Here is a 16,758-nt window from a genome sequence, read left to right as displayed (position 1 = left end):
GCACGTAGTGAGTTTAGGTGCTTTTCTATATTTAGTTGACCTTTTCCTCTACCATCATGTTTATTCTGGGGCTGATTTTCTGAATTCCCTTGTTTCCTTTTGTCACCCCCACTATCTAGTTTAAATATCTAGAAACATACTGTCTGAAATTCTCCTCAAGGATCCTTTTTCCCCATCATAGAAAGATGTAGCCCACCATTACAGTACAGCCTGTTATTTTTCCATGTATTACCCCATGCTGTATCTAAAATCTTCTTCTTTACACCAAGACTCAAGCTACTTGAATTCCACTGTTTTGTATACTCTTTCCTCTCCCTTCTCCCATGTAGGAATTACTGCAGAAAAAGCCACAGTTTAAAGATTTGTCTTTCCCCAAGCTTCTGGAACACTCTCTGTGCTGTAAACCTTGCTACTGTTGGCCAGGTCATTTGTCCTCTGGTGAATTACAACATCAGTACTTGAAGCCTTGCTCTTTTCTCTGAACACTTTCAGTTTTTGGTCTGTACATCTGGTAGCTGAAGATCCTTTAATAGTAGGGGTATTCAAACACCCACAGAACTAGCACCTATGCATATAGGCAGTATGTACTGCTCCTCTGTATCTGTTCATTGTGTTTTCTGCATCAGCATTTTTGGACAGTGCCCTCACACAGTGGCGTTCCTAGCGTAGATGACACCCGGGGCAGAGGGCAGGGAGCTGCAGCGAACGAGAGAATTTAGCGTAGCAATTGGAACGCGCAGCCGACAGGCGCGTGCCGCGGCACCCCCCAGCGGTGTGCACCCGGGGCGGACCGCCCCCACCTTGGTACACCACTGCCCTCACATAACCTTTGCCATGTGTTGAGCTAATGTTTTTTTTTTTTTTTAACAATCACTTACACCGGCAATTCCAAAGGGCTACTACTGTAGTACCATGGCTTTTTCCACTGTTCTTTGTGTCCAACCTCAGGGAATTTACATATCTCCCCCCATTCCCACTCCTAGGTATTTTGCATACTATTATTATGCAATAATGGGTATCGTCCACACCAGACATCACTGTGGAAACCCAGGCCAAGGTATCGGCCTGCTTATCCGACATTGCTGCCTGGATGTCCAACTGCCACCTGAAACTGAACATGGCCAGACCGAGCTTATTGTCTTCCCAACCCAACCCACTTCTCCTCTCCCTCCACTCTCTATCTCAGTTGATAACACCCTCATCCTCCTCATCTCATCTGCCCGTAACCTCGGAGTCATCTTCGACTCCTCCCTCTCCTTCTCTGCGCATATCCAGCAGATAGCCAAGACCTGTCGCTTTTTCCTCTATAACATTAGCAAAATTCGCCCTTTCCTTTCCGAGCACACCGCCCGAACTCTCATCCACTCTCTCATTACCTCTCGCCTCGACTACTGCAACCTACTCCTCACTGGCCTCTCACTTAGCCATCTATCCCCCTCAGTCCGTTCAGAACTCTGCTGCACGTCTTATCTTCCGCCTCGACCAATATACTCATATCACCCCTCTCCTCAAGTCACTGCACTGGCTGCCGATTAGGTACCGCATACAGTTCAAGCTTCTCCTACTACCAACCTACAAATGCACTCGATCTGCAGCCCCTCCCTACGTTCCTACCCGTAACCTCCGCTCTCAAGACAAATCCCTCCTTTCAGTACCCTTCTCCACCACCGCCAACTCCAGGCTCCGCCCTTTGTGCCTCGGCTCACCCCATGCTTGGAATAAACTCCCTGAGCCCATTCACCAGGCCCCCTCCCTGCCCATCTTCAAATACTTGCTCAAAGCCACCTCTTCAATGTCGCCTTCAGCATCTAACCACCATACCTCTATTCAGGAATCTAGACTACCCCAACTTGACATTTCATTCTTTAGATTGTAAGCTCCATTGAGCAGGGACTGTCCTTCTTTGTTAAACTGTACAGCGCTGCGTAACCCTAGTAGCGCTCTAGAAATGTTAAGTAGTAGACTAATTTGAATATTTTTATTGTTGTTATTGTCTATTGCTTGTATCCAGCTTATACTTACTATACACACTGCCTTAGGTGAATTTCTTCAAAATGACAGCAAATAAATTCTACTAAATAGTAGAAAAACACCACACTTCAATGAGAAACTAATATATGTACATTTGAAAAAACAAAACAGACTAGAACTGAAACCGAAGCAAGATCGTTCCACGGTTAGTGTGGACTAGAGTGATGCCTCCTTTTACTTACAGAAAAGTATTAGCAGTACTGTCCAGGACCATTGTCAGCATTCCAGAAAAACAATACACGTCCACTCTATTTAAATCCCTAAGCAGTGGTCGAACTCATTTCAAAAACAGTGCTCAATATGAGCACCAATACTATAGGAGAAAAATATGGGAATATAAGACAAAATTTAAAGGAGAACATTGTTCCTACATGAAAGTTGCCTTATGTGTTCCACTGCTGCAGCTACACAACCAGCTCACCTCCATCCCACAAACCAAAACTTCCAAAAGAACAACATTACATTGCTCGAACAGCAGCACCCAGCACCAACCCTACCCCGCGCAGAGAGAGGAGGTAGGTAAACACAGCTTTCTAAGTTAACATGCCTTTCATACGTCTCCTATGTCTGACGAACAGTTCCTGCAACCAATCAGAGAAGAGAGTCCGATTCAGCAGCCAATTACTGAGTGATTTACGTCACTTCTCATAGCATATGTTACCAGGGCATACACCTATCGTTCAGGAATGGTACGATTGATGGCAAAAGTTACCCAATAGCTTTCGAGATCTTGGAAAACAAACAGCTCTTAGCCCAATGGGAGGGAGGCAAGAGCAAGAGGTGGGGTGTGATGTTGGGACGGTGACCAGCGAGTGGGGTGTGTTCCCGTGGCGTGTGTATGTTTGTGTTTTGGTTAGTTGGGGAGGGGGGTGGGAGAAAGAAACAAGACGGACATTAAAAAAAAAAAAAAGTTTCTTTTTGTTTTACTCTCGTATTTATGATGTAACACGAAAAAAAGGGGGAATCAACCACTACTACAACATTATCCGGAAAAAAAAAAAAAAGGAGAGACAACGTTGGTAAAGGAATAAAATACCAGAGTTGTTGACTGACGAGAAACCAAGCTGAGAGCGGACTTTGGCAAGGTTGGTTAGGTGAGTACATATCGTTACTCCCAAAATTACGCTCCCACTCGTCCCCAAAAATCCAAAACAAGCCCGCACTTATTCTCTTGTGGAGGGTCGCAGAGCATGATGACTCGCGGAGAGTGGTCGCCTTTCACTGTAGTAACAAGGGTTGGGTCAGCCGAACTCGCGGACCGCTGGGCTCGTACTGTTAGGTTGTCTAGGGCCCGGCAGTTGGTTGGCTGCTCCGTGTTCTCCTCGCTCCTACTCCGCGCGCCGCGTCTCGCGCTCCCGTTAGGCGGAGGAGAGGGAGGGTCGCGTGGACACTAGAGCTCCTCTGTGGAAGGAGACCTACGAATGCATCGTCAGATATTTTAAAGCACTTTATCACTATAACATTCTCTAAAATGTTGTTCCTTTTGTACTTTAGTGGGAATGATTATAGTCTATCTTTGTGCTTTTTTTTTGTTTTTATATTGGGCAGGCTGACGTTTGTCTCTGGTAGTCCTTACCTGTGGTACTGTGCGGCGATTGGGGTCGCTCGATAAGATTTATGCCGGAATCATGGGTCTACTGCTCCGAGCTTCCCTAGGAAATGCAGCGTCATTCCTATTCTAGCCGCAGACTCGAGAAGACGACCTCTCCGTCCTGGCTGCCACTCGCCGGTGAGGGCGGGAGTTTAGTGTGTGGTTTGTGATAGGGACTGGCGATCTTGCATATCTCGGATCGGTGCCACTTTCAACAGACTTACTGTGACCTTCAGGAGTCATTTAAAATACATGTGCTAAAAGTTGACACGAGAAATTAGGGGATGGGGAGCCAGAAAGTTTTGGCTTTTTTTTTGGTGTGTGTGTTGGGGGGGGGGGGGCGGGGGGTCTAAATGACTTTTGTTAATACTGTGCACTTTTCAAACTGCACCCTATTTGCACATATTCGCACGTTCTCATAGTGCATGCATGTGCGAAAAGTGTGTACACCAAATATTGGCAAACGTTTGTTTACAAATCCCAGAAAAAAAAGCAGCCAAGCAAGCCATTCCAGAATAAATTCTTTATTAAAAGAGCAAAGTTTGTCAATTAAAAGGTGTAAGTAAATAATATCCGAACGTTAGATGTTAATAGAAGCTTTCATACTTGCTGCAGTTTAAGAGGCAGATGCAGCAACCAACGTAAAAAAATCAAAATCGTTAAAGTCCCTAACGATTTTAAAAAACGAAGAATGCACCAAAAAAAAGTCACACATGCTCAGATCGGTATTCAAACGTACAATGTATCAAAGAATCACAATACACATCGGTAATCGGGCCCTAAATCATGCGCAGAGCAGCCAAGCGTTTTGCTGGCTGCTCTGCGCTTGCTGCAAACGTAAAAACAAACAAAAAAAAAAGCCACAACACATACACGTGGCTACCCGGTCAGCAAATCCAAAAACAAAGGATCGGGAGGGGGCAAGGGCGCTCATCAGGAGCGTCCTGTATGGCCGGCCTTGCCCCCCCCCCCCCGCTGCTCCCCACTTTCCGCCGCTCCCCCCCCCCCCCCGAAAAAGCAAAATGCTAGCTGGCTGCCCCGGTCCCCCTCCCTTCCTGTGTTCTGCAGAGCTAAGTTAACTCCGCCTCCCGTCATTCTTTCGCACCGTGCCCCCCCCCCGCTGCCCACCCCTGAGGTCGACTACGCCGCTCCCCCCCTCCACCGAGACCCCCCTCCCTATTAACGACCCGAGCAGCGCCTCTCACCTCTTTCAGAAGCGCTGCACGGGCAGGAAGATCTATTGTGTTGGTTGTAGAGTCTCCATGACGTCTCTTCTTCCCTGGCCCAGGCCCCGCCTCCTTCTGACGTAAGTTACGTCAGAAGGAGGCGGGGCCTGGGCCAGGGAAGAAGAGACGTCATGGAGACTCTACAACCAACACAATAGATCTTCCTGCCCGTGCAGCGCTTCAGAAAGAGGTGAGAGGCGCTGCTCGGGTCGTTAATAGGGAGGGGGGTCTCGGTGGAGGGGGGGAGCGGCGTAGTCGACCTCAGGGGGGCAGCGGGGGCGGGGCACGGGGCAGAAGAATGACGGGAGGCGGAGTTAGCTCTGCAGAACACAGGAACAGGAAGGGAGGGGGACCGGGGCAGCTAGCATTTTGCTTTTTCGGGGGGGGGGGGAGTGGCGGAAAGTGGGGAGCAGCGGGGGGGGGGCAAGGCCGTCCATACAGGACGCTCCTGATGAGCGCCCTTGCCCCCTCCCGATCCTTTTTTTATTTTTTTTATTTGATGTGTTTTCTGATGTCCTTTGGACCAATCACAGTGCTTTTAGCTCTGCTAATGCGCTGGGATTGGCTCAAAGTTTGTTTATTTTTTCACTTAATGATTTTTCCTGGCACAGAGCTGTCCTAACGAGAGGTCCAGACCTCTCGTTAGATTTCCCGCCTTTTTCCTGCGTAAAGGCAATCGGAAAAGGTTAGTGCATGTCGTTTCAATGGGGTTTTCACACTAATTGCTCATCTCCATTCCGTTTTCGTTAGCTGCTGGCTTCCTCTGTAAAAGCCCTTTGATGCATGCAACGGATCAAATTTTCCTCGTTGGAGGGTCATTAAAGGCTCAGGAAGGGAGGGGGACCGGGGCAGCTAGCATTTTGCTTTTTCGGGGGGGGGGGGAGCGGCGGAAAGTGGGGAGCAGCGGGGGGGGGGCAAGGCCGTCCATACAGGACGCTCCTGATGAGCGCCCTTGCCCCCTCCCGATCCTTTTTTTATTTTTTTTATTTGATGTGTTTTCTGATGTCCTTTGGACCAATCACAGTGCTTTTAGCTCTGCTAATGCGCTGGGATTGGCTCAAAGTTTGTTTATTTTTTCACTTAATGATTTTTCCTGGCACAGAGCTGTCCTAACGAGAGGTCCAGACCTCTCGTTAGATTTCCTGCCTTTTTCCTGCGTAAAGGCAATCGGAAAAGGTTAGTGCATGTCGTTTCAATGGGGTTTTCACACTAATTGCTCATCTCCATTCCGTTTTCGTTAGCTGCTGGCTTCCTCGGTAAAAGCCCTTTGATGCATGCAACGGATCAAATTTTCCTCGTTGGAGGGTCATTAAAGGCTCATTTAGCTTTAGTGCATCTGCCTCTAAATCCCGTGCTTGTGAGACATACCGCGCTGACTCGAAGATGTGGTCCACTACAACTGGAAAGCCGAAGCGATGACCTCCCAGGCTCGATGGCTGAATAATCGTTAATGGAACTAACGTCTCAAAGCTTATCCAAACCTTTTTTTTTTTTCCACCAGCTGTAGTAAACTAGCTGCCACATTTTCTGGCAATAATGGCATACCAGTAACTTTTTTAATTATGTATTGTTAGTAATTTAGAATATTTTAAAATATTGTGTTCTATTTCTTGGCCAGAACACTAATCCTGGCACTATGTGAAAGAGTAAATAACTGTTCGCTGTCCAATGTATCATTCATGATTTTATGAACCTTTGTCATAGTTCTTCTCAATTGTTTTTTTTATTTTTTAAAGAACTCAAGCTGTCAGCATGTCTTCAGCCTTTTGGTCCTCTTAATCGTATTAGTCAAACTTCTCAGAACGAAAGGAGTTTCTTCTGTTGTGTGTGTGGAATTTAAAAACTAAGCAATGTGATATATTGAGATAGGGACATATGTAGCTTTGTGAATAGTGATGTAACACTATTATGTATAATATGGTAGTGCTACAACTTCTCACCAACTTTATAACACAGGCTATCAAACTAGGTTTCTTAACAGATGACTTTGTATTTATTTATTTAGATTTTGGTCACACCTTTTTCAGTAGTAGCTCAAGGTGAATTCAGGTACATTGGATATTTCTCTGTCCCAGGAGGGCTCACAATCTAAGTTTGTACCTGAGCCAATGGAGGGTTAAGTGATTTGCCCAAGATCACAAGGAGCAGCAGCGGGATTTGAACTGGCCACCTCTGGATTGCAAGACCGGTGCTCTAACCCCTAGGCCACTCCTCCACTAGTTCTCAGACAATTATTTGCAAACCAAAGTAAAGTAATACACTAGAGCTGCAAGTTAATTGGCCTCATGCAGAAACAGGAAGCAACTTAATTGGCCTCATGCAGAAACAGGAAGCAACTTCAGAGGAGGCGGGACTAGCCAGAGGGAAAGCTTTGGAGAGAGGGAGATAAGTCAGTTGTTTAGAGACGGGAAGGAAGATAGGATTTGATATGTAAACTGCGTTGATTGTAACCACAGAAAGGCAGTATATTATATGCAGGTACTTATGTGGAGCAATGGAGAGTTAAGTGATTTGCCTAGAGTCATAAGCAGCTGCAGTAGGAAATAAATACAATACCTATAATTGTGTGATTATTCACAATTAAACATTTTAATTGAAGTGCAACACTATAATACACTTTTAAAACCCTCATTCCAGAGCGTCCTCTCTTTTATTGTATAATCTTTTTTTATTGTTATGCAAAAGAACCTTGTACATGGCAACACAAGAACAACGCAAACAGTGTACAACTTAGCTTCCTTGTCATCAAGCAGATGAAGCCATTACGTATGGGTTGTGTCCATCAACAGCAGGGGAGATAGAGAGCACTCAACTTTTCACAGTGCCTCATGGCCAGCCAGCTCCACTGCCTCTTCAGTATTCTCTATCTCCCCAAGCAGGGTGGCTGCAGCTTCTTCGAGCTCCATCAAAAATCTGCCTGGGGGTGGCTCCTGGCTTGCCAGTTGTTAGCCGGGGTGTTAGAGGCTATAGCAGCTTCACTTTGAAGGCACATAGGTTAGCCCTTTCCCTGCCTTACCCATGCCCCCGTGGATGTGGACATATTAGCTTGCTTTTCCCTGTCCTTTCCCACTCAGTGGATGCAGGCACATTGGTTCGCCTTTCCCTGCCTTTCCCACTCATCTGAGCCTCCGGAGTTTTTATTACCTCTGCTTTCCTCACAGCGTAAAAAAAAAAAAAAAAAAAATGGAACAGAGGTTTTCCTTTGATTCTTCTATGGGGACCGGAGCTGTGATACTCGGTCCGGTGAGGTAAGAGTGTTTTCTAACTCCTCCGGGGTGGGCCCGCGATCGGGGCGTTTTGGCGCGAAACCGCCATTTTGAATTTTCCCGCCGTTTTCGGCGATGGTTGCGGAGAATGTAAAGCGCTGTTCCTGGTGTGGCAAGCGCAAATCAGCAGTGGGGCTCTGTAAGTCATGCTGTACAGGTATAAGAGCCGGGCCAAGCATGGCGAGCGATGATTCTTCCCGCTCAGAGCTGGCAGTGGACGCCATTTTGAATTCTCCGCATGGCACAGCCTCCGTAGAGACGGAGAGCCCTGAGCCCGGGGGGGGGGGGGACCTCGAATTGAGGCTATTCAGGGAGCGGCTAGCCCCGGACGGGATCTGGGTGCCCAGGGCGAGTTTTTCTCCCCTGATTTTGTGTTATTATTGCATAAAGCATACATGCTGAAAAGAGCTCTCCCTCAAGGGTTGTCTGAGGCCCCTTCTATTGTCCCCCCCCGGTGGATTCTGGCCTGGGACTGCCCGCCTAGGCTATTTTCCCTGATAATTGGCATAAAGAAAAGAGTAAAAGGGCTAATTCCCCTTCAGATTGTGGTGCACCTCCTTTGTCTCCCCCGTGGTCGGGCTGTGAGGATTCGGAGAGTTCTGGCAGGCCTTCGTGGTCTGAGGAGCTAGAGTCAGGTGCAGAATTACCACAGGATCTGGATGATCCCTCCGTGGTGTGGATTTTCCACCGTGATGAGCTGACAGCGCTTATTTCAGATGCCCTACAGGTCCTTTCTATTGAAGAGCCTGACAGTGGCACGGCCTCCTCTGTGAATCCTAGGATGGCTCAAGCCTTTCCTTTGCATGACTCCATCAAAGAGCTTATTTCCGCTCAGTGGGCTGACCCCGAGGGACCTTTGAAAGTTTCCAGGGCTATGGGGCAATTATACCCTCTGCGTGAGGAGCATTTGGCTCGCTTTGCAATGCCTAAAGTAGATGCCCTAGTCACTGCGGTGACAAAGAGAACTACCCTCCCTGTGGAAGGAGGAGTTGCCCTGAAGGATATACAAGACTGTAGGCTGGAAGCAGCACTTAAACGGTCCTTTGAAATTGCAGGTCTTACTGTTCGGGCGTCTGCATGCAGTTCTTATGCTGCTAGAGCCTGCCTGGCGTGGTTGCAACAGGCAGTGGAACAGCCCAGAGATGGAGCGGAGCCCTTCTCGAATGTGGCTCCGCGGCTGGAGTCGGCCTTGTCCTTTTTGGTTGATGCCCTTTATGATATTGTCAGAGCTTCGGCTAAACAAATGGCAGTAGCAGTGGCGGCTCGACGTCTTATTTGGCTACGACATTGGGCGGCGGACATGGCCCCTAAGCAAAGGTTGGTGAAGTTGCCCTTTCAAGGCTTTCTCCTATTTGGTAAGGAGTTGGAAAAAAAATTGTTAAAGGCCTGGGAGATCCTAAACCCCAGCGCTTGCCCGAAGATAGGCCGAGGCCTTCCTCCAAGGGCCAGACGGTCCACTCCTCTTATAGACCTCGCTTCCGTGAAGCTAGAAGGTACCGCCCGGGGCGTTCTGCTGGGTTCACTTCTCGTGCCCATTTTTCAGCAGAGGAACTCCTTTCGCTCGGACAAGTGTTCCGCAGCCACCGGCTCTAGGCCTGGAGTTCAGGGGTGACCCTCTCAATGATGGTGCGCCGGCCCCCTCCTTGCTTCCTGTCATCGGAGGACGTCTTTCCCTCTTTGCCGAGGAGTGGGCCAATATTTCCTCAGATCAGTGGGATCTGGACTTGATCAGAGATGGCTACAGAATAGAATTCAACGCCCCAGTAGAGACGTCTTTGTGGAGTCCTGATGCGGTTCTGCCGCCAAACGGGTGGCGGTAGAGGAGACTTTGCAAGGTCTGATTCAGTTAGGGGCCGTGTCCCCGGTATCTCCCGCCGAACACGGCTACGGCCGATATTCCATCTACTTTGTGGTGCCGCGAAAAAGGTGGGTCTTTTCGCCCTATTCTGGACTTAAAAGAATTAAACAAGTCCCTGAGAGTGCGGCATTTCCACATGGAAACCCTGCGCTCCGTCATTGCTGCGGTACAGCCAGGAGAGTTTCTCACGTCTCTGGACCTGAAAGAAGCTTACTTGCACATACCAATTTGGCCCCCGCACCAGAAGTTTCTGAGGTTTGCGGTGTTGGGAAAACATTTCCAGTTTCGGGCCTTGCCTTTTGGCCTCGCCACAGCTCCCCGAACCTTCTCCAAGGTAATGGTGGTAGTACCTGCCTTTCTCAGGTGAGAGGGTATCTGGGTTCACCCGTACCTAGACGACTGGCTCATCAGTGCAGACTCAGAGAAAGAGAGTCATCTTGCTACAGCCAGAGTGGTTTCAGTCCTTCAATCTCTGGGCTGGGTCGTCAATATGGCCAAAAGTTACCTGACCCCCTCGCAATCTCTAGAATATTTGGGGGCCAGGTTCGACACAGTCTCGGGCTATGTGTTTCTTCCCAAGCAAAGGCGGTGCAAGCTTCAGAATCAGGTCCGTCTGCTCCTGAGGATGCCCCGCCTGCGAGCTTGGGACATTGTCCACCTGTTGGGATCGATGACGGCCACCTTGGAAGTGGTGCCATGGGCGAGAGCGCACCTGAGACCTCTACAGTATTCTCTACTTCAACAATGGTCTCCAGTATCTCAGGATTATCAGTGCAGACTTTCTTGGCTCCCTGCGGCCCGCCTCAGTATGGAGTGGTGGCTCTCGGACAGCATGTTGCGGCGGGGAATGCCGCTGGTGCTCCCTGATTGGTGTCTAGTGGTGACAGATGCCAGCCTGAAGGGCTGGGGCACACATTGCCAGGGGAAGCATGCCCAGGGTCTATGGACACCCGAGGAGTCGGAGTGGTCCATCAGCCGCCTGGAGTTGAAAGCGGTGTTTCTGGCTCTTCTGTCCTTTCAAGTGACCCCTGGAAGGATTGGCTGTCAGAGGGAATGTCGGACAACACGACAGCAGTGGCCTATGTAAATCGACAAGGCGGCACAGTGCAGAGCTCTAGCCGCGCAGGCCGAACAAATTTGCCACTGGGCCGAGCTGTATCTACAGTCCCTGTCAGCAGCTCACATTGCAGGTCAGAGCAACGTGCAAGCCGACTATCTAAGCAGGCATCAGATCGATCCAGCGGAGTGGGAACTAGCAGACGATGTATTCCTGCAGATATGTGCAAATGGGGCAAGCCAGTAATGGATCTTATGGCGACCAGTTCCAATGCCAAGTCCTGTGCTTCTTTAGCAGACTGAGGGATCCTCGCTCTGCCGGGTTGGATGCCTTGGCTCAACCCTGGCCACTGGGCTTGCTGTATGTCTTCCCTCCATGGCCCTTGATAGGGCGAGTGCTCCTGCGGATTCGGCTGCATCCAGGAGAAGTGCTCATTGCCCGGATTGGCCCAGGAGGCCTTGGTATGCGGACCTCCGACAGATGCTGTTGGAGGCTCCCTTTCCGTTACTCTGGTTCCGCACCTGTTGTCACAGGGTCCGGTGGCCATGGAGGATGCCTGCCGCTTTGGTCTTATGGCATGGCAATTGAGAGATAAAGGCTTACTCAAATAAGGTAATTTCCACTCTCCTGCAGGCCCGTAAGCACTCCACTTCCATGGCTTATGCCAGGATTTGGCGCCAGTTTGAAGTCTGGTGTGTTTCAAGAGCGCTTTCCTCCGTTGCGGGCTCCTATCTTGGCCGATTCTGGACTTTTGCAGGATGGTGTACACAAGGCTTGGCCTATAATTCCCTGCGGGTGCAAGTGGCAGCATTGGCCTCCCTGCGTGGCAAGGTTGAAGGCATGTCTTTAGCTGCTCATCCAGATGTATCGTGGTTTCTTAGAGGGGTGCTTCGGCTCCGTCCTCCCGTGCAGGCACCTGTCCAGCTTGGAACCTGGGGTTAGTATTGAAGGTCCTTCAGGGGGCTCCCTTTGAACCGCTTCGGCGTGCTTCAGAGAAAGATTTGACACTGAAGGCCGTCTTTTTAGTGGCCATTACCTTGGCGAGACGGGTGTCAGAGCTCCAGGCGCTGTCCTGTAGAGACTTTTCTGCAATTCTCAGAGTCAGGGGTCACGGTTCGGACCGTGCCTTCCTTCATGCCTAGGGTGGTTTCAGCGTTCACCTAAACCAGCCTGTTTTTCTTCCCTCCTTTGTTGAGGAGGGGTTTTCCAGATTCATTTGGGCAGTTGCACCTTTTGGATGTGCGCAGGACTTGTCGCAGGATCTACGAATTACAAATTCTTTCAGGACCTCTGATCATCTTTTTGTGCAGTTTGCAGGTCCTCGCAGAGGGTCTTCAGCATCTAAAGCCACTATTGCCCGTTGGCTCAAAGAAGCTATCTTTTCAGCCATATCTGCTGTCTGTCCGGGCTCCGCCTGAAGCCTTTAAGGCACATTCCACAACAGCGGTTTCTTCTTCCTGGGCAGAAACTGGAGCACTATCTCTTCATGAGATTTGCGGTGCTGCAACATGGGCTTCTAAGCTCTCTTTCGCCCGACATTACAGGCTGGATGTGGCTGTCAGGAGGGATGCGCGTTTTGGAGCACAGGTGCTAGCGCATGGTGTGGCTTGTTCCCACCCTATTTATGGATTGCTTTGTTACATCCAGGGGCGTAGCTATGGGTGGGCCTGGGTGGGCCCAGGCCCACCCATTCTTGGCTCAGGCCCACCGAGTCCTAGTCTGCGAGCCAATCGCAGCTCTGCTGTTATTTTTTTCTTACCGCAGCGGCGAACGGGCGGCCCTAAAAGCAGCAAGCAACCAGGCTCGTCGACTCCGTCCTTCCTTCGCTTCCTGCCCACTCAGCGTCCCGCCCGCTCGAAAGGAAATGACATCAGAGGAAAGCGGGACGCACGCAGAGAGGGCAGGAAGCGAAGGAAGGACGGAGTCGACGAGCCTGGTTGCTTGCTGCTTTTAGGGCCGCCCGTTCGCCGCTGCGACTTGGGGAGTGGAGTGGAAGTGAGCCAGCAGCCTATCTATTCCACTCACCCGCGCAGCCGTCGCCGTTTAGGCAAGTTAAAGCAGGCAAACCTGTGAGCTGCCTCAAGCTGCATCCACGTTCTGGTTCTTTATTGAGACAGATGGGAATGCTGTGAAGGGGGAGGGAGATGCTGGATAGAATGGGGAAGGGGATGGATAGAAACAGGATGGGCAGGGGAGAGAGGAGAATTGCTGGACACAGGGATTGCTAGAGGGGACAGGGGAGAGAGGAAATTTGCTGAAGATGGATGGAGGAGAGGCAGGGAATGGAGAGTTGCTGGACATGGAGTGGAGGGCAGGGCAGGGGAAGGAGGAGAATTGCTGGGCATGCATGGATGGAGGGGAGAGGGGAGAGGAAATTTGCTGGAGATGGATGGAGGAGAAGGCAGGGGAATGGAGAGTTGCTGGACATGACGGAGGGCAGGGGAAGGAGGAGAATTGCTGGGCATGGATGGAGGGGAAATGGGAGAGAGGAAATTTGCTGGAGTTGGATGGAGGAGAAGGCAGGGGAACGGAGAGTTGCTGGACATGGCAGAGGGCAGGGAAGGAGGGAGAGTTGCTGGGCATGGATGGAGGGAAAAGGGGAGAGGAAATTTGCTGGAGTTGGATGGAGGAGAAGGCAGGGGAATGGAGAGTTGCTGGACATGGAGCGGAGGGCAGGGAAGGAGGAGAATTGCTGGGCATGCATGGATGGTAGGGGGAAGGGGAGAGAGGAAATTTGCTGGATATAGGTGGATGGAAGGAGAGGAAATTTGCTGGATATGGATGGATGGATGGAGGAGAGGGCAGGAGAGAATGGAGAGTTGCTGACAATGATGGATGGAGGAGAGGGCAGGGGAAAGGAAAGGAGACTTGCTGAAAATGGATGGATAATGGAGGAGAGGGCAGGGGAGAATGGAGAGTTGCTGGATGGAGGGAGGGGAGAGAAGTCAGGGAGGAGATGCGCATGGATGGAGGGGAGGGAAGAGAGGAGAAATGCTGGACATTGATGGAGTTGAGGGCAGGGAAGAGAGGAAAAATGTTGGACAAGGATGGAGGGAAGGAAAGACAAAGGAAGGAGATGCTCATGGATGGAGGGGAGGGAAGACAGGAAGTAGATGCACATGGATGGAGGGGAGTGAGGAGAATGCTGGACATGGATGGAGGGGAAACTGCTGAGTTGAGGAGGATAGGGACGGCTACAGATGGTAGACAGGACACATAAGGACACAAGAGGATGGTGGACATAGTGAGAGAAAAAATATCAGATGGAAGAAGACACTGTATGAAACAGAAGACACTGGGACCAAAGCGAATAGATCAGACTACAAAGGTAGAAAAAAGTATTTTATTCAGAATTTATTATTGGGATATGCAGCTTTGTGGAAATGTACATTGTGATATTTTGCATGTAAGTTTCAATTTTTCTGGTATTGCTGCATGCTGAGTCTGACCTTCTTGAGTACTTTCCAGTTCAGTATTTGCCTTCATATTTTTTGATTTCTAGTTCTTGTGTCATGTCCGTTGTGTCATGTGTTGTTCATGTGTGATCAAGGTGCAGTATTCGACAGCGTGTAGTATTTGCAGCCCTTTTGTTTCGCTTTTTTTTTTTTTTCACGCGGTAGTTGTATTGGTGTTTTAGAGCCTAGTGTAATTACAGTTCTGCCTTTTCAAGCATAAGGTTGTAGCTCGTCCTGTCCTTGGAATTAGTGCTGTTATGGTTAGTAAGGATATGAGTGTGTTTTTGCACAAGTTTGTGTATAGCTTTTTGCAGTGGAGCGATTGTGGGATAATGTAATATATTTAAAAATATCAATTTTTTCCATTAAGTATGTATGTGGTTATACTGATGCAGGGCAGCTTTTGGGCAGACTACTTAGAAATCCATCATCAAGTGAATTCTAAGGCATTATTTGTAGGATCCCAAGAGACACTGCTCATACTTATATAGACAGTGTGTGCCCACCCATATTAGCTCTGGGCCCACCCAAAATCTCAGGTCTGGCTACGCCACTGGTTACATCCCATACGTAATGGCTTCATCTGCTTGATTGACAAGGAAGGGAAAATTAGGTTCTTACCATGATAATTTTCTTTCCTTTAGTCATAGCAGATGAAGCCATGAGCCCTCCCTGTATGATTGTCTGTATTGCAGTGATTCTGATTTTAGGTGCTGTTCTTGTTTCCTGAAGTTATATTCCTTCCTTGGGGAATCGGAAAACAGTCTTCAGATTCTTGTTACAGTTATAGAAAGATGAGTTCATTCCCTCTAGTTCATGTTTTGGGAGGATGAGTTATTCCCTCCGTTTATACAAAGTGGAGGACGAGTTTATTCCCTCCAGAAGGATGAGTTCATTCCTTCCTTTTTTGAGTTCATGCCCTTGTTAATGGCCATCGTTCGCTGTGAGGAAAGTTCATGTATTCCCATTGCGGTTTGCCATACTGCTTTGGAAGCTTCAAATACTGACGAGGCAGTAGAGCTAGCTGGCCATGAGGCACTGTGAAAAGTTGAGTGCTCTCTATCTCCCCCTGCTGGTGATGGACACAACCTATACGTAATGGCTTCATGTGGTATGACTAAAGGAAAGAAAATTATCATGGTAAGAACCTAATTTTCCCATAACAAGCGCGAAGGAGCATAGGAGAGAGAGGACACCCTGTCGCGTCCCCCTAGATAAGGGAAATAATGGCGAATTACCACCATTAATACGAACACATGCTTTGGGAAAATGATAAAGAGCCCGAATCCAATTTCTAAAGCCAAACCTGTGCCCAATTGCGCCATCACACTCATCATAAAAGGCCAAAGAACAAGGTCAAAAGCCTTTTCGGCATCTAAACCCAAAAGTCATAAGGAAGTCTGAGACTGACTGGCTACATGCAAGAAGTTAACCATACGCCTCACATTGTCTTTAGCTTGCCTATGAGGCACAAAGCCAACCTGATTCTGGATGTACCAAATCAGGAAGAACCTTAGCTAAGTGATTCGCTAGGACCTTTGTGATGATTTTGACATCCGAATAAGAATAGATATGGGTCAATAGGAAGCATACACCACTTTATCCTTACCTGGCTTTGAATCACTGCAATCCATGCCTCCATCATTGAAAAGAGGAAGATCCTCCCTTCCTGAACTCCATTACACAGCTCCGCTAGAAGAGGAGCTAACTCCCTTCCTGAACTCCCTATAAAATCATTTGGCAGGCCGTCTAACCCAGGAGCCTTTCCTGCTGGCAAGTCTTTTATCACTTTAGCTACCTCCTCAGCCCCAACAACACATTCTAAAGACAACCTTTGAGCCTCAGAGAGAGAGGGAAGAGATTGAGAAGCAAGAGATATCTCAATAGCCGCCTGATCAATACGGGAGTCTGCAGAATAAAGAGACTGATAAAAATCTTGAAACCGTTGACGAATTGAAGAGGGCTGAGTCAGTATCTGGCCCTGACCGTCACCAATACGCAGGATGGTACGATTGCTTTGCCAGAGCTCTACTAGGTTTATTCTGAGTGGAGTAATGCTGTAACTGTTGTTGACCATGCACAAACTGGAGTTGTTCTGAATATATATTGTCCAGGCGAAGAGCCTGGATCTCCCTCAAGTGTTCAATCTTGTGTAGTACCTTATGCCGAGCCTCGAGACCCGAAAGACGCGACATACACTCAAAGCTTCCTGCCTCTGCACCTTAGTGCGAATACTTGCCTGTTTTAAGAAAAAAAACCCTCATGACAGCTTTC

General features: G+C 48.9%; 1 long non-coding RNA gene across 1 annotated transcript in view; it reads left to right on the top strand.

Moving 5' to 3' along the window:
• The first annotated feature begins 2,953 nt into the window (after nt 1–2,953).
• Nucleotides 2,954–16,758, top strand: part of LOC115474888 — a 204,102-nt gene continuing 190,297 nt past the window's right edge. The window contains exon 1 of the long non-coding RNA XR_003942929.1: nt 2,954–3,125. This is a non-coding gene — a long non-coding RNA (uncharacterized LOC115474888). The remainder of the gene's footprint in view (nt 3,126–16,758) is intronic.

The sequence above is a fragment of the Microcaecilia unicolor genome, chromosome 1 (genome assembly GCF_901765095.1).
Source record: "Microcaecilia unicolor chromosome 1, aMicUni1.1, whole genome shotgun sequence".
Taxonomy (NCBI): domain Eukaryota; kingdom Metazoa; phylum Chordata; class Amphibia; order Gymnophiona; family Siphonopidae; genus Microcaecilia; species Microcaecilia unicolor.
Note: the sequence above shows the minus strand (reverse complement) of the source record. Positions and strands in the feature narration are given on the sequence as shown.